Genomic DNA, 16,717 nt, shown 5'->3' on the forward strand with positions numbered 1-16,717 from the left:
TTCCCAGGAAGGCACAGCAAGGGTTTTCTGTATGCAGTGATAATGTGCCCCCTCCCCGTGCTTCTACTTTCAGAAAACTACCATGCTCCTTATCCCAGGTTATGAAAACAAACAAAAACACACAAAGATGCAGTCTCATTTTTCAGATGTTTACATTTGTCCCTTTTACACAAACCAAGCCATGCCACAAAATGATATAGTAGCCACTTAAAAGGTTTTCAGTTCATTAACAGTCAGAGATCCCATTTGCACAGGGCCTATGGATACAGCCATGAAGAGGCAGAAGATTCTCCAACTCTTTTCCCTCCTAAAGCCCTCTGTTCAAAGACAGAAGTAACTGTCTTTTTGAACTGTATTTCTACACTCCATGACATTTGTCACAGTACAAGTTTTCTCAAGCTACACATCCTAGCCTCAAGTTATCTGTCAACCCCTTACCTCACTGCTAGAAAGTATCTAGTGAGAAGCTTTTTGGAATTTTCTCATCATAACCAGACGTGAACCCTATGAAAGGGAGGAAGCACGTTTTAGAGCTAAGAAACATGTGTTAAGGACTTCAGCTGCCATAGCCCATCTCTTCCTAAGTTTATACAGCCATGAAATTGGCACCTCAAATTATCTCAGCTGCCAGTACAGGGGCACTCCTGCACTTCCAGAATTTATTTTTCTTCAGTCCTTCAGAAGTTTATATTAAAAAAAAAAATCACTAGAATGTTACCAAGTCCTAAAATTATATTTAAATTTATTTATTTTTTAAGGAATGAGTATTGAATACAGTTCTTTTTCATACTTAAATGATCCAACCCTATTAGATTTCAAGCACGTCAGAGACCAGGCAGACTGTAAAATCGTAAACAGTCTTCATTCCTTATTGACATCATTCTTGAAAAATGACAGTCCTTTAACCTAGGAACATTATTTCTCATGGTGCTGATTAAATGACAAGTCTGTTTTGGTCAATGATAATTATAGCAGCGGACCTCACTGTAACCTTTAGTGCATACAGTCTGCTGGGCACAGTGTGCCAATTAAGTGGCTGAGTGTCATTCCTTAGGTTCATCTAAAATTACATTCTCTTGTAAGATAAAATACTGGTGATACAATTTACAATATCAGCAGTGTCTCTTTAAATTCACCCAACTAAAATTTATTTCTTCCAGGTTAAGAAAGGTTGAAAGAAAAAAACACACTACATTGCAAAATACCAATAAAATAGAAGAAATTAAAGTTTAAAATAGAGAGGTTTGGGTTTGGTGTGTCCCCCCATCCATCCTTCAAAGGTGGATTTTTGGTCTGGGGTTTTGGGATTTTTGTTTGTTTGCTTTTAGGACTTTTTTGTTTGTTTCCAGTCATTTATCTTCACTTCCTCTCCACCCTGTGGAGCCAGCTCTTCCTCCACAGCTGTCATGTTAAGCTAAATCGCTCTGAGGTTCGGAAGCACTGATCTTTCAAATACACGTTAATCTTTCAAATACGCGTGATAAACAGTGTCCCAGCCCATATAATGTCACTCTACTGTGTCAGCAGTGCTGTTAAGTATATTAATAAGGTTTTAGGAAAACCTAACTTGCAAACTGAAGAACTCATCCATGCAAAGAAGCTGCTGAAGAGTAGCTCTGGACGTCAGCTCATACAGCATCAATTGGCTGAACTCTGCCTTCGACACAGGAAAGCACAAAGTTTTTACCTGCTTGCTTTTTCCTTACTAGTTTTATATCAGTGAAATAGTGGAGGTCAATGAGGCATTTCTATCAACTGTTTCTATTAAGAAATCAAAGTTAGGGCTAGTTTTTTCTCTTTCACTTGACAGTGATTTGAGTACCAACTTGAGATTTCTCATTGAATGTGCTTGTTCTTTACTATTTAAAATCACAATTCTTTGAAGATGGCACAGATTTTAAGTAGTTTGCAGATAATTTTATTAGGCTCTGCTTCACTGTTAAAAAAGTTAGTACCTTTAATAGTACCTTTAACTCCATTCCCTACTATGCACAAAGAAATAGTGTTTTACAAAAGACAAACCTGTAAATTGAGACTGGAGTGAGAGCAAAGGGAGCACCACTTCAGAGCAGAACCCATCTCCTTATCACAATCAAACATTTGCCAGTCTTGTATGGATTTTCTGTTGCTCTCAGTTAAAACTTGTTCCTGCTGGCCCAGCATATATAAAATCCTTTTACACCCCTCTCTAGAAATGCCCCTTGCTTAGATGTTTTTCTGTTATTGTTGCCAATTAGAATAATTACATAGCATGACTTTTGTCAGCTTGGACCAGTTGCTGTTTAAAATGTCTTTACCTCTGATAATGACTATGACCTTATGTTTCAAGCATTTTAAGACCTATGAAGTAGCATAAGGTCGCATAGCTAATTTGGGGGATCATGACTCAGTAAGTGAGAAATTTATTAATGAAATTTATGGTTGTGGTCAATGACAGCATAAACCTCAAAAAGAAGATTAAAACAGCAGATACATACATTCTATATTACTGAATGAGAATAAAGGGCATTTGACTGTGCAATGCTAAGTTAGCCAAATGTGAGCACAATTATGAACATGAAACAATTTTTCTATTGTTGAAAGAAGTGTTACACCATCTTAAGATTTAACCACAAGAAACCATAACATCAAGCTTAACTCTATTTCTACCTCCCCTCCCCCCCCCCCCCCCCCCCCCCCCAAAAAAAATAGTCTTCAATGCCTTGACACCTTGACTTAGCTGTAAGACAGGAACCCAGTGCAGAGACGATCACGTTAGACATACTGCATGATATGCCTTTTGCTCACTTGCCTGCCTAGGGAAGGAGCAGACATTCCCTAACGGGGGATATAAGCCTACAATATCTTATCACTGAATAATGGGAGGGCATTTTCTGTACACTTGTACTGTAGTACAATCCATCAATTCTCAGTGATTTCATCTCTTTGCTAAATGAATTTGAAAATTATAATGTAAAGATTCTGCTAAGCAAATGATTCTTGGTTTTGCAACGTGCTTTTTTTTTTTTTCCCCAGTAAAATGTTGGGTAAGCATAGGCAATCATATCACTTCGAAATTCAGACTCTTGTTTTCCATCACATGGCACTTTTCAAACATCCTCCAAGCTCCAAATGAGAAAGGTACAGCCATGTTTATAGAGTGCTATAGGTATCAAAGATAAAGTCATTCCACTGTAAAAATACTCGAGCCCCATCATTAACCAGTACATGTTAATCCTACCAGTGCTAACCTTCTGCAGAAATTTATATTCTTAAGCTTAAATTCCTTTGTAGTTTGAAATACACCACTGCATAGCACATGCATGCAAGCAAGCCATCTCTCACCCAGGTTATGTTAATCATTAGTATGTTTAGTCCTCTTCCCACGTGTATGAGTTTGTAATTAACATAAACTGTGCCTTCCAACTTCCAAGGTAAGATAAATTACCATAAAAGGAATAGCATTAATATTTCATGTAACACAAGTTTGCATACCTTCATATGGAACCTTCAGGTATAAATCTGCAAGCCAGAGTAACCTCTTGATTATAATCACACTTGTTCTAAAGGTATTTGAGGGAACAATATCACATGTACTTGCACAGATATTCCCAAGTGCTTGGCAATAATCTCCTGATTTGACACTGCTGATAAAAGCCAGCATCAATGCCATCATTTCACAGATCACAACACCACCAGTGAGACCACAGCAATAAGGATCACTGTCAGCAGCGTGACTGTTACACACCCCACATGAGAGCAGACTAACGAGCACCGTAGCATGGCCAGGAGCCACCACAGCCTCTGCAGTAGCCACCAGGTTTGCTCCCCCTCTCCAGCAGAGCACAATTCCCAGTTCATCACATACAACGGGGACAGGAACATGCACTAGGCTGATTTTACTAACTGGCATCTTGGCACAAACATGGCAACACCACAGAGTGAAAATGCATGCTGTGTTAGAGCCCCTGAACCAGAACAGCAGCAACAGAGGTCGTTTTGGTCATTTTTTCACTTTGGAAATCTTCAGTCTGGTTTCCTCTCAGTTCTTCAGATAATTTATGAGCTTACTAGAGTTTTCTTTTCCCCTCCATTCTCTTCATTTGAGACCATCACCAATATACCACTCAATGAAGACATGTTTACCTGGGTAAACTGAACAAAGAATAAGGAAATATTGTGATGCCGTGAAGAGTGGTCACACAGAAAAGTTACATCAAGATAATATGGAGCATGCATTTCCTTGGAACTACTCAGGCCAAATTTCTTAGTACTTTGTTATTATTGCCAGACAAGAGCCTCTGAGACTGTCTTCAAATTGTGCAACTGAGGTGTTCATTTTAAGAACAGATTGTTGTTTCCTACTTATTCAGTTTACAGGTCTTTTTCACTATGCAACCCACAGATTTGTGAGCCTTTAAGTTATATGAGAAGGAGTATATATATTTTTAAATTCACCACATCCTAAAATAATACTGCAGTATCCTGAAAGCTAATGCCTGACGCTACGCTAATTATCTCCTTGTTTTACCGATCTCTGAGGGGGAGGAAGGGACAGTGTTAGACACAGCGTGTCTAACAAGTTTTCAACAGTTTTACTGCCATGAGAAAGTTACGTATTACAGAGCTGGACAGCTGTGAAGTGATTTAAAAGGAAGGAGAAACCAAGGAGGGGAAAAAGCATTTATCATTCCAAAAATGACATGAAATGGATAAAGAACAAACTAATTAAGTCTTCCCAATGTTGAAATCCCAGAATATAGTAATATATCTAGCAAGTTCACATTTACCCACAGGACAAATACTGGCTCATATTCTGGAGGTTTTTAATGTTGGCATCCATTCAGGCCTTAGGTAATGAGAGAGAACATACTTCAATTTTTCAACCCACAATCACATCTTTTCTTTTTAATTCACATTACTATGAATATCCCAAAACTCTAACTCAGGGCTATAAAGAAGCATGAGCATTTGGCCAAGCAACCCTGAACATAAAATAAATGATAAAAGAGGAAGGGTCTCTTTTTCCTCCCCAAATGTGATTATTTACTGAAATAAAAGTGAATTAGCATACATTCAAGTGTTACGAAAATGAGATCTTAGAAGAACCCAATAAAAGCATTTAAAAAAATACTCTCAAACAAACAAACAAAAAGTGCTAATGGCAACATTTGCTTCCTTTTTCTCCATTTCTCCATCCTTCCTTTGGCAGTGTCTCCACAAAGAGATGGAGACAGATTGGAAGTATTTCGTATCACTACATATCTAGATAAATATCATTTTCTTTGATGAAAGCCAAATGCACATACATCACACATGAACTGGCTGACATCACTGCAATCACTAATCACTAAGACACAGTGACCATTCCTCCTCCTTCAAATGAGAGCAGGAGCTCCAGCGGTACTTTCTAGCAACCTCTCCCGTACCATCATGTGGGACCTGACCATGATGTTCTCAAAACAATATGTCCAGAAAACTGTTTTCCTACAGACACATCCTAGGCTTCTCAGCCCTCTTATCCCCTAGCACTCGCCCTACCCTGTTCAACCAGACAAGTGACATCTGGGAAACAATGCATCTTCCATGGCTGACCAGCGGGTGCGAGACATGATTGCTCACTGACCAGCTGGCTGATGCCTGGCAGAGGTGACTGGTAGACAAGATGTAGTTGCCCTTTCTCAGTGGGAACACTAATCAGGCTGGTTTTCTTGTATTCAGGTGCAGGCTTTTTTTTTTCTACCCAGCTGCTAATTTCCATGAAATTTGTAGGAACTTAAAATATATTTGAGACATCTTGCTCTGTATTAAACTTTGCAGCCAATAGGATCAAGAGTTGCAGGGGACTAAAAGAAAGAAAAAGAATGATAGACACACAGAACAAGTGCATGCATTTCTTTGTCGCTCAAAGCTGGCTACATATATACCACCAGGGCTCTCCATGCATCCCTAACTAGTTTTCAGTTTTTCTACTTGTGTACTTTTTTCCTTAACTACTCTCTCACAAACGTTAGCCATTCTTACTAAATCCTGACCTACCACTTTTCCCTATGATGAAACCCACTTCCTCAGTTTCCAAAATATTTCTTTCCAGTTCAACCAAGCTTATAAGTAGCAACTAGATAGTGGAAACAAATTAAAAACATACCATTCATAGAAGCACAATGATTTACTATAATAATATACTTCAAATTTATTGAAGTATATATGCGTTTCAGGTGGAAGGAGGGACAAATACCTATTAATCATTGTTCAGTCCACAAATTCTCCACCTAATCGCATGTTCGTTATCCTGCCATGTTGACCACTCTTATCAATTTGGTATTACCTGCAATGGACAGCAGTAACTCAGGAACAGCCTTGCAACCAGAAGCCAAGGGTTTCAGGGAATAGCTGTCAGCATTTCAAGCTCTAAATCTTCAAGATGACAGTCTGCCAGTACAGGAAGCGTCTCTTGAGCCTCCATTCATCAAGGCACAGTTTACAAGTACAGTTAGAAATAAATACTCTAGAGCTTAAGCCCGTCATACAAGCCTATAGGAAAAGCAACTCCAAGTTCATGCCTATCACTCAGCAGGTGTTCCCATAACATAAATGTTTCTAATATTCCCACTAGATGCAGTCAAGCATAAATTTCCAGCATCGTATGAATATGAGAGATTCTCTAGAGCTGATATGCAAAAAGAGTGCTTGTGAAGCTTATCGGGTGCACATCCACTGGCTGAGACATGTAAGAGTAGCTCCTTTTGTTATTCAAATATATAGCATAACAGAATGCAATTGCTAGATTGTGTCTAACAGCCTGGACAATTACAATAAAAGGAAAAATGCAGTTCCATAAACAAAACAGTATGAAGATATATCCAAGATGTCATAGTGATGGCGGATTTGTATAGTATTATTTTTATAGGAATACTTGAGCAAGTCACTTTAAAAAGACTGCAGAATATCCAGATGGTTGTTTTTAAATTACTAGGTCCACACTCCCTTCAAAATAGGTATGACTAATATCATTACTGTAGAAAATGATCATATTCTCTCACTTCACGAGTCAACTATTACTTCTCAAAAAAGCATGACCTAGGGTTATGATAGGTCCTTGAAAACATCATCTCAGTCCTTGTCTGCCACCAAAAATCAGTTATTAAGAAGAGAAAGTAAACAATATTATACTACTGAATGAATCCATGCTTTGTCCAGACCTTTAATGCTATGTCCCTGTGTCTGAGCACATGAAGTGTTCAAACATGACAGCAAGGGTGATCAGAGGTGTGGGTCAGCCAGGCAGGTTATGATCTTTCAGCTTGGAAAAGTGATGGCTTCAAGAGAAAGTGGCAAAAAACATGGAAAGCAGGACGGAGAGGGTGGAAAATAATGCTCACAGTCTCTTCTGATATTGCAGATAGGGTCCAGCAAATGAAGCCATCAGGAACCAATTCAGGACAAACATGCACAGCAGTTCCTCACACAAACTGAGGAGATCTGAGCCAAACCATGCCCTGGAAATGTTTGTGTGCTCAGGATGGTGTTGGGGAGCAAATGTATGTGGAATGGAGCCTGCCAAGTACTGCTAGACAGACAGTGTACATCAAGGTCTGGAAATCCCCTGGGCTGAAAACAGTTGGAGGAGGGAAGCTACTGGGGGAGAGCAGGAGAGGTATGAGGAGAAGGGAGTGACGTCTACGTTTGTCCCCTTGCCTTTGAGTTACAGCCACTGTTGGTCTAGAAAGACTGCAATAGCTGTTACAGCTTCTCTATGCTCAAACTCACAAGCTGGCTTACAGCTCAGGAATAAATTCACTACTGATGTGTTGTAACTCAGGTCCAGACCTGTTGCTTTCTCTGAAGTCGTTAGAAATTGCCATGAATAGAAAATGTTGTTCAAAAACAGTGTTACCAAGAACTATGCCCTAGCAGTGTTCTCAGTGCCCACAAAGAAGTGAGGCCACAGAGCAAAAAAGTACCAAACAAATTACTGGAAGTCCTGAAAAAAAAAAACACAAGCCAGATGTAACAACATTGTCCAGGCACCATGACAGACCAGTGTGCTGTCAGCTAAAATGACTACCTGCTTCCAAAAGAAAAAAGTTATGGCAGTTTGACAAGCACACAAAGCTACCATCAGTGCTAACAAGCTGAGTGCTTGAAGGAAAGACAGAGGCATAGGGAGCGAGCCCTTTCACCACTTCAGTTTTCAGAAAAACGTACCACCACCAGCTCACACTCAGACACCACTCACTAACCTATCAAGCCAGATTCACCACTCAAAGTCAGAGCAACTCTGCTGTAGTCTTGGAAAGATTGTTCATTTTTCTATAATAAAATTGTAGAGACTTTTTTTTTAGGCAAAACTATGAAGCCACATAAAGAAAGTTGTCGCTACCTTAAATGCAGTGCATAACTGTTCTATATATATGATATACTTCCACTGCATCCATGATGCAAAGAAGTCACCAGACACAGCAGGCAAACTCAGAAAAAGCATAAGCCAACAAATCTGTGTTATAAACTCATAAATTGAAATTATTTAAGCCTTGACAACCTACAGATTTCCCCAGAAAGACGGAGAATGCCAGGTGCCATCAGTACTTGCAGGGGAGAGCTTTCTGTGCCACCATCTGGGCAAGGCCCCCTTTTGCTCCACTTCATTCATTACTCACTGCGTGATAGCTATCACAGCAGCTGTGATGTCTGTGCAATGTCCAGACCAGATTGGGGTGGGGAACAACACTGCAGTAAGCCATCAGAACAAAAATTTTACCATCTTTAAAGGATGTATGTGACTTTCAAAAATGTGTCAGCTGTTCCACTCAAACTCCTCCTACAAGTTACAATGCCTGCTATGCAGCTGACTTCTTTGGAACATACAATAAAATGTCACAATGAAACACTGCATACTCAGTGGAAGCAAATTACTGCTGTGTCTTACAGGAATAATTTCAGCTGATAAAGCATGATAGTCTTCTTAGGAAATAAGATTCTGAGTTTGAAATTAGAATCCAGTTGTGAACATTGACTGTTGAATACAGGAGGTTATTTGACTCAAGACTGATACGGAAGTTGTTTGTATGACAACACAATACAGCAGGATGTTGGATTTCAGACTCCACTGCAGATAAAGTGCAAATTCAAATTGGCTATGAGGGGGAAGAAAAAGAAAAAAAGAAAAAAAAGCTTTGTGTTATTCTCAGTATCTCCTAAATCCACCAAAAAAAAAGTGTTTTTAATCTCTAAAGCACTTCTAACACCATAAGTACTGCACACTACCTGCAAGATAAGCACTTGCATTTCCCCTTGCCAGTATCATTTCATCTTGTTGGGCTGCACTATGAGCACCAGCCTTTATGAACTCTACAACTTGCTGCAGTCACATCCCATTTCATAGCTCCCCAAGACAGTGCACTACCTCCCTGCACACTCACAGGATGTTAGAGGACAACTTGTCCATTTGGTCTCGCAAACATAGGAAAACATAGTCCAAGCCTGCAAAACCCATTTCCTGGCAACACTCTACAGCTGCATGGTATAAGCTGCTACGTGTCAGGGAAATCAGTCACCCTAATTACCAGAACCCAACACTAATGCTTTTTATGTAGCCACTATTTCTTTTCCTTGCTTCTGCACAAGCAACTACCATGTAAGGCTGACCAGCCTCGAATGTTAGTCTGAGACCACAGAAGACAAGAGATATAGTTTGTGTTCAGAGCAACTGAAAGAGGACACAGAAACAAGCCAATGCTTGCGGGAACACACTGCAAAACACACACACACACAGTGAAAAACACCATACCCAAAACTTTTGAATACATTTTCATGAGGCTCCACAAGGGACTTCCCCCATGTACACTAACAACAATTGGAAGAGGAGTTCTGAGCCATTCTGATAACGGTTCAGCACCCTGTGACAACCAACAGCCCTTACTGTCGCAAATCTGTTAGCCACCTGTCTGGAGATCATTAAAGTTTAGGGCTAGCACAGATGTCCTGGATGTCTACAAGGCCATTAGCACTGTCTTCACCACCTGTCAACACTGGAAGCATTCCTGAGTTAGCTGCAACATTCAAATAGAGGATTGTATACCCTATGGATGGTAATAACAGGATCTGTACACCACTCCTAGCCCTGCTGTTTCAAGTAGGTCACGACTTACAAGCAAGTTAAATCACCTCATGCTGGTCTCCCTGCTGCATTTTGCTATAAGAAGAGGTTGCTGGAGAGAGACCACAGAAGTGGCTTAAAACAATTATTCCAGACCCCTCAAGCATTCTCCTCAGCTACGTCTGACATCTAGAGCGACATTTTACCTAGTGAAAATGTCTAGAGTGACATTTTACCTACTGGGAATCTGAATCCCCCTCTTGCTCCACTCATAGACTTTTAAATCTGTCTAATGGAATTCTGTTACTGGCAGTCATATAAGCTGCTCTCACTGATATTTCATGCTACCTTCTGCTGAATCATATGTTTTCTCAATGGGGGTCTGACTTTGCTTATGGGCAATTTCTTCTACGCAAGCAAGCACAACTACAGACCAATGCTAGCACTACTTTTCCTTTATTCACATTTAAAATAAGCAAGTTTATAAACAAAGATCCAAAAATTCACATGGACTTAAAACCTACAAGTTGACCCAAAGTCTGAACATTCTTACATCTCAACTCTCCTGTAAGAAGAGAACTTTCCAGGCTCAGAAAAGGGAGAGACAGCATCAGCGAGGCTGCTACCGCTGCCACCTCTGGGGCACGGAGGCTTGGGCACCCCAGCCTGCTGCATGCAAAGCTCTGCAGCCATGGCCTCCTCTGGCACCTGCTGCCTCCAGCTGGAGGCTGGTGAAGAGAAGTTGCAGAGATGGTATGATTTCTGTAGCATGAACGTGTTACAGAGAGGTGTCTCGTACCTGCCCAAGATCTGAATGTAGATCCTGTGTTTCCAGATAGGTACTACTGCTGCAGCAGAGTTCAGAAACCATTACATGACATTCACGAATTCAAAGTTATTACCATCTTTAATGACATAACTTTAGCTTAATAGCGGGAAAGAATGGGTGGTTTAAGTCAACAGACAGATGTAGCCTTTTAACTATGAATCAGTTTCATGTTCTGTTTTAGGCAGAGTAGCACCAGAATACACAAGCTACTTTCATTACAGAAGCATAAAAGTCACTACAGGACAGCTTACTGGCAATTATGTATTAAACCAACAACATTAAAACATACCAGGATGTATTATAAGGAGGAGAGAAATCAATATTTCACTGCATCCAGGTAATCGTTTCAAGTTCATATACCAGCAAGGGCTGATTGTATTGCACAGTACAAAGTGACAATGAAAGTTGTTTCTTGTTCATATTTCTATAGCATGCTAAGAAGTAAAACCAGAGAATAATCATCTATGTTCACTTAGGTTTATTACAACTAATAAAGTGACTCATCAACAAGAGTTGATCGGACTGCAGCTAGGACACACCCAAAGAAAAGCTATGGGCACAGCCTCACAGGACTCTTTGCATACTCATTAGGCTGTAAGCCTCTAATTAAACTACTGGAACATTGTTACCTCTGTAAATACTGAATACTTAAATACTAAATGAAGAAGCAGTATTATTTTTACCCTTTTACCCAAGCACGTGACTGATGCCTCTGTCACTCTCTCCATCCAAAATACTGGACACAAGTTACACAGGGAAATTTAACTCCGGTATTTCCTGAACTTCATCCTTCATTCTACATTTAACATATGTTCTGCTAACTTCTTCAGGCATTATTTCCTAATACAAAAAAAATAATAATAAAGTTCTAAATTCTGATACATAGAACTGATTTGAACCATATTCAGAAAAACAAATTTTCCTAAAATTTACAGACATATTCTCACTCTCAAGCATATATCAAACAGAAAATATCAGTCCAAAACACTAAAAATTTGGCAAAGTTAAAAGCACCTAAAGTTATCCTTTACAGAGAAGTGCCAGACAACCTTCATTTCAAGCAATACAATCAGCTGTCTACAATTAACACTCAAGCAAATCCATTGCATAAAGCACACCTGTATTTTATACATTTTGAGGACTAATACTGCAGTTCTCATGCTTTACCTTTGAAAAGATGAACAAAAATAAATGCCCAAAATCAAAGCACATGAAGTAGTGAACACTGGTAAACATGTGCCTCTGTCGTATTTGTTGTTAGGAACAGCACACCTGCAAAATTCTTCAGATATCTGAAGTTCCCTTAATCTTGACCAGAAAAATAGGCATAACCTATTTTACTTTAAATATATATGTAATTTAAAATATATTAAATTGTTATGAAATCATGCCCTATGATAATCTGTATCCATTACAAAATATGAATCTGCAAACAAAAACCTGTACCTAGTTCACATTTCACAAAAGGTCATCTGCCCATGGCCATTTTTCACAAATAGCTTTCGTCACACCTTTCATTCTTGTAATAATGACATTAACTTGGGCTACATGCTAGACATCACCGCAAAGAGACAAAAATTCTCTCTGGGCCAGTGCAGAAAGTAAAAGACAAGCCATTATCAATCTTCCAAACATGCTGAGGTTAGTTAAGTGCTAATTAAAATATTTTAAGAGTCAAGTCAGCTTAATCTTAAGAAACCAGCCAAAATACAGGTAGCTTTCCCAAACTAAACTCTCCTATTTCTTTTCCTCTTCACCTTATTACATTCAAGCTGAACGTGAAGCTTTAGAGAGTCTTATTCATATCCTATGGTTGCAGCTCTGCACACAGTAATCTGATGCAATAACAAAGCTAGTATCAAGGTGGCTAGTAGTAACTTGTCACAAGGGGAAGACTAAAACACCCTGAGGCTCCATAAAAGCAACCAAGCCCTCCTAGTCATACAATACATTGAACCAATAGCAAAATGTCGGTTTTCTGAAACATTAATTTGAATAAACAGCAAAGCAATTCAGACATGAATTCATGATCTCAGTAACTGATGCAATGACACAACAAGAATGAGATGAGGAACGAGTTTTTACAGTGCACCACACCCAAAGAACATTTCTTTCGCAGAACAGCCTCCACCAAGCCTAGGAAACAGTCTGGTAATGACACCCGTGAGTCAGGTGCTTGTTAAAAGCATTGTGAGTCACTCCTGGACTCTAGATCCCCTTCAGTATGCACCCACAGCACAGGAAGAGCATTGTTATGCCATGAATAAAGTAAGCATCTTCAGTATGCAGTGAGTCTTACATTTTTATTTTTTAAAAAAAGACGTAAATGAAAAGTAAGAAAAAGAGAAGCAAGCAAGGAAAATTTGCAAACAAGCTCAGCAATTCTGAATCCTCCTTCTCAAAATAGTGCAAGTATTGTGACATCGCATTAAAAACAAAGCAGTTGCTCTGCAAGTGACTAGATAGTCACTGAATGTCACCGTGCTGGCCCGGTGACCCCAGCCTCCAGCCAAGCAGTGCTACTTCATTAGTCTCTAGAAGGCACACTGAAATATTTTCCATTTCTATAGGATTCATTCAAATATGATAGCACAACATTGTGGCCACCTGAAGGTCAAAGAAATATAAACTAATATCCTATTAATTAACCATACTATTAAAGTACAAATCTCCAAGCCTTTTGTCAAGGGCTCACAAATTTGAAAATAATCATGTTCATAGAACTGATTCGCCATTTTCATATATTATACCCTTTCATAAAGCCCATACTATATCCTTTCCTAAGGTTCACATTATCATATAATTCTGACATAAAATAGTAATATATTTTAGCTTTGCTAACCAGCAGAGAACTACCTATTCTCCAGGTTTTGGATAATACAAATGCAGCAAACAGAACATTATCCTCATCAACAAATTGAGCTCCCATTTCATCTCAGACCATACTCAAACTATCCTGAATTTCTAATGTGCCCATACAGCATGACAGCTTCTCACCCTTCATTGCTCCGTTATGCACACTGCTTTAGCCCACATGCCTAACTGCAGGACAAGATGGAGCCCTGACACACAAACCAAAGCACAGAAGCTGTGGACACAGACTTCCTAAACGTGCCACTGCTGGAAACATAAAGGAAAAGCACAACTCTTACTCACATCAGTGCCAAACTGCAACCCAAACCAGCAAGGACCTGGTTTCTAGACTACTTTCTCCCTTACAACAAGGAAATCAGTTTTGTGTGGGTATCCTTAACAGTCTCCTCAGGAACCACCCCAGGTGATACAGGGCTTGGAGGTGTTATCACAGCAGGTAGGAATCAGCTGTGTTTGGATGGGTGTGACAGCAGGCTACTGCTGCACAGGCTGTAGCTGCACCTGGCCACCTCCCTGCAGGGCAGCAGCAAGACACGATGCGGGACAAGAACTCCTGCAGAAGAGAGGAACTGGCGGGTGCAGTGCTGCTATTCCCAGAAGACTGAAAAGGTTGTTATTTAAAAAGAAAAAGAAGAAGTCTGACTCAGAAACTAAATAAAACCAAAGGGAAGTTTGACTGTAGGTTAAGTGCAAATGGGAAGAAAAAGTAGTTTAAGGAAAGGATTCCTTAAACCAGTCTTGCCACTCGAAAGCTACGTTTGGCAGTTGTGCTGCAACAACTATTTTGAGTTTGATAATGTTCTTTTCCTCCCTGTAGAATTATTTCTAAAGCTACATATTAATGCCAGATTATGCTATGCCAAGGGTATCAGATTTTCTTACTGCATGCCTGCTCCTCCTTCAAGCCATTTGCACTTAGAGCTACCGTCCCAGGAGACAGCAGCATTAGTCCCTCTCCTCTGTAAAGCTTGCCAAATGACTTTCCCTTTTGTAGAGAAGAAGATGCAACTGGCCCTTGCTAACTAATAGCTTCACTGACTAATTAAGGATGGGCTTCCTCCCATTTTTGTCAAGGTACAACTCAGGGCCGGTCAAGTGTTCTGCATCCTAGCCTGCGGAGAGTAGGCATTGCCTGAGGTTGCCTTCTGAGAATAACCATCTGCTTAGCAAGTTATGTGCCACTTTCTTCAAGCAAATGATATAATTGAGACTTTCTCTCAGAATATGACCACCACTTCCTTCTCTGGACCACAAAAGAAGTTCAAGTACAAATGTCACTTAAGCTCAAACTTAAAAAAACATAATAAAAAAAATCTCTTATTAAATAAGGGTGCTCTTCTGGAACTGTGATTGGGAGCTCATGGTACCAAAGCTAAGTTTGCCGCTCTGTTTTTTCAGGAGTAAAAGCAGATGTCTCTGTATTTGAAACATTTTTGTAAATATAGTCCAAAGTATGTGGAAAAAGCCCTGTTCCCATACAAGTGGGTACCTAAAGCAATATTCTGTTTCCATGAGTTTTATTAATGAAGGGACTTTAGTGGTTAAGATGTAGGTACTGTGTGTCCTTAACAGTCTTCACCCTAACAGGGGACAAACTATGATTCTCCCAGTGGTCTGTGACTGTGAAACAGAAATAGTAACAGCTGGTATTCTTATGGCTGAGAAAATGTAAGGCATCAGTAGTGCAGGCTATATCCTACACACAGGATGTGGTATCACCCCTAAATGCTTATGGCTTACCAATAAATAGTTGCTCCATGACTACTTTGTGTCAGCTGTCCCTTGACCCTGCATTTCTTGCATACAGAGGAATTTCTGGAGCAAAGTCAAATTGATGGTATGCTCTGACAGTTACCTACTATTGCTACATTGTGCACAGAAAGCCAATTTTTTGATGGCATAAGGAGCTGAGGACTGTCTTTCATCAGTCCCTGCCATCACCGCCTGCAGCGTCAGGAGTAACACTTCTCTCTCCTTTCAAAGATGACCAAGGGACATGATGGCAGTCTATACAAGAAAAACTGTGTAAGAAATGACCATTTAGTCTCTCATATGATTCAGTTTCACTCACTACTACCAATTTTGACGAGATGGCAGACTTTAAACAAACAAAAATGCTTTTTCATGTAAAGAGTATTTACATTTGTAAGCTTTTAAGTTTCCATGGTATCCTGTGTCAACAGTATAAATGGTTTCAGAAGGTGATCAGACACATTCTTGGAGAGCAAGTCGATCACTGGCTAGTAAAACTTATCAGTCCATATGCCACGTTTTGCCCCAGGATCCCTTTCAGCTTCCTGTTGCTTCAGGCTGGAGAACACAAAAGGGGCACTCTGTAGTTTCCCTGTTTTGTTTTTACACTCCCTCCTAGAGTTCTGACACTTGTTGTTGCTGAAGAAAGTACCCACATAAGTCTTTTCACCCTGTGGCCATTCCCATATTAGTGTTCAGCTTTCCTTTCAGCACCCACAGAAACTTACAGCTGTTCCTGCCATGTGCTGGGAAAAGCACAGCACCTACACTCTCCAACCACAAAACACTTCACCAGAAACTGCACTGGCTACTTGAGCCATGGGTCAGTTGGGAATGATGAACCAGACTCCAGCCCAAGTGGTGAGATGGAACTGACTGCTGGTGGCCTGGGCATGCCACATCAGCTGGGGCCTCAAGGCAGGGCACCACACTACAGCACTCACAGATGGCACCAGGCCACACGTTACAAACATCCAAAACAAAACAAACCAGGGAAAAAAGGATCCCAAGATAGCATGTGTGGGAAGAGCTATCTTTAACCTCTGTAAAGCAGGGTCACACTTACAGAGAGCAGACACAAGTGAGAGGACGTAGAAAAAAAGGAGTGCCAATAAACATCAGTCTGGCACTCTTCACAATACTGAGCTGACCAAGTAATGGAAACTGTATCACATACAGAAGGC

The 16,717-nt window shown here is 40.1% G+C and overlaps 1 long non-coding RNA gene across 1 annotated transcript in view; it reads right to left on the reverse strand.

Annotated features, from left to right (window-relative positions):
* The window catches only part of LOC125182528 (uncharacterized), a 64,525-nt gene extending 49,460 nt beyond the window's left edge, over positions 1-15,065 (reverse strand). Inside the window, exon 1 of the long non-coding RNA XR_010832263.1 lies at positions 14,064-15,065. This is a non-coding gene — a long non-coding RNA (uncharacterized lncRNA). The remainder of the gene's footprint in view (positions 1-14,063) is intronic.
* Between the last annotated feature and the right edge of the window lie 1,652 nt (positions 15,066-16,717).

The sequence above is a fragment of the Anser cygnoides genome, chromosome 6, assembly GCF_040182565.1.
Source record: "Anser cygnoides isolate HZ-2024a breed goose chromosome 6, Taihu_goose_T2T_genome, whole genome shotgun sequence".
In the NCBI taxonomy this organism is placed as follows: domain Eukaryota; kingdom Metazoa; phylum Chordata; class Aves; order Anseriformes; family Anatidae; genus Anser; species Anser cygnoides.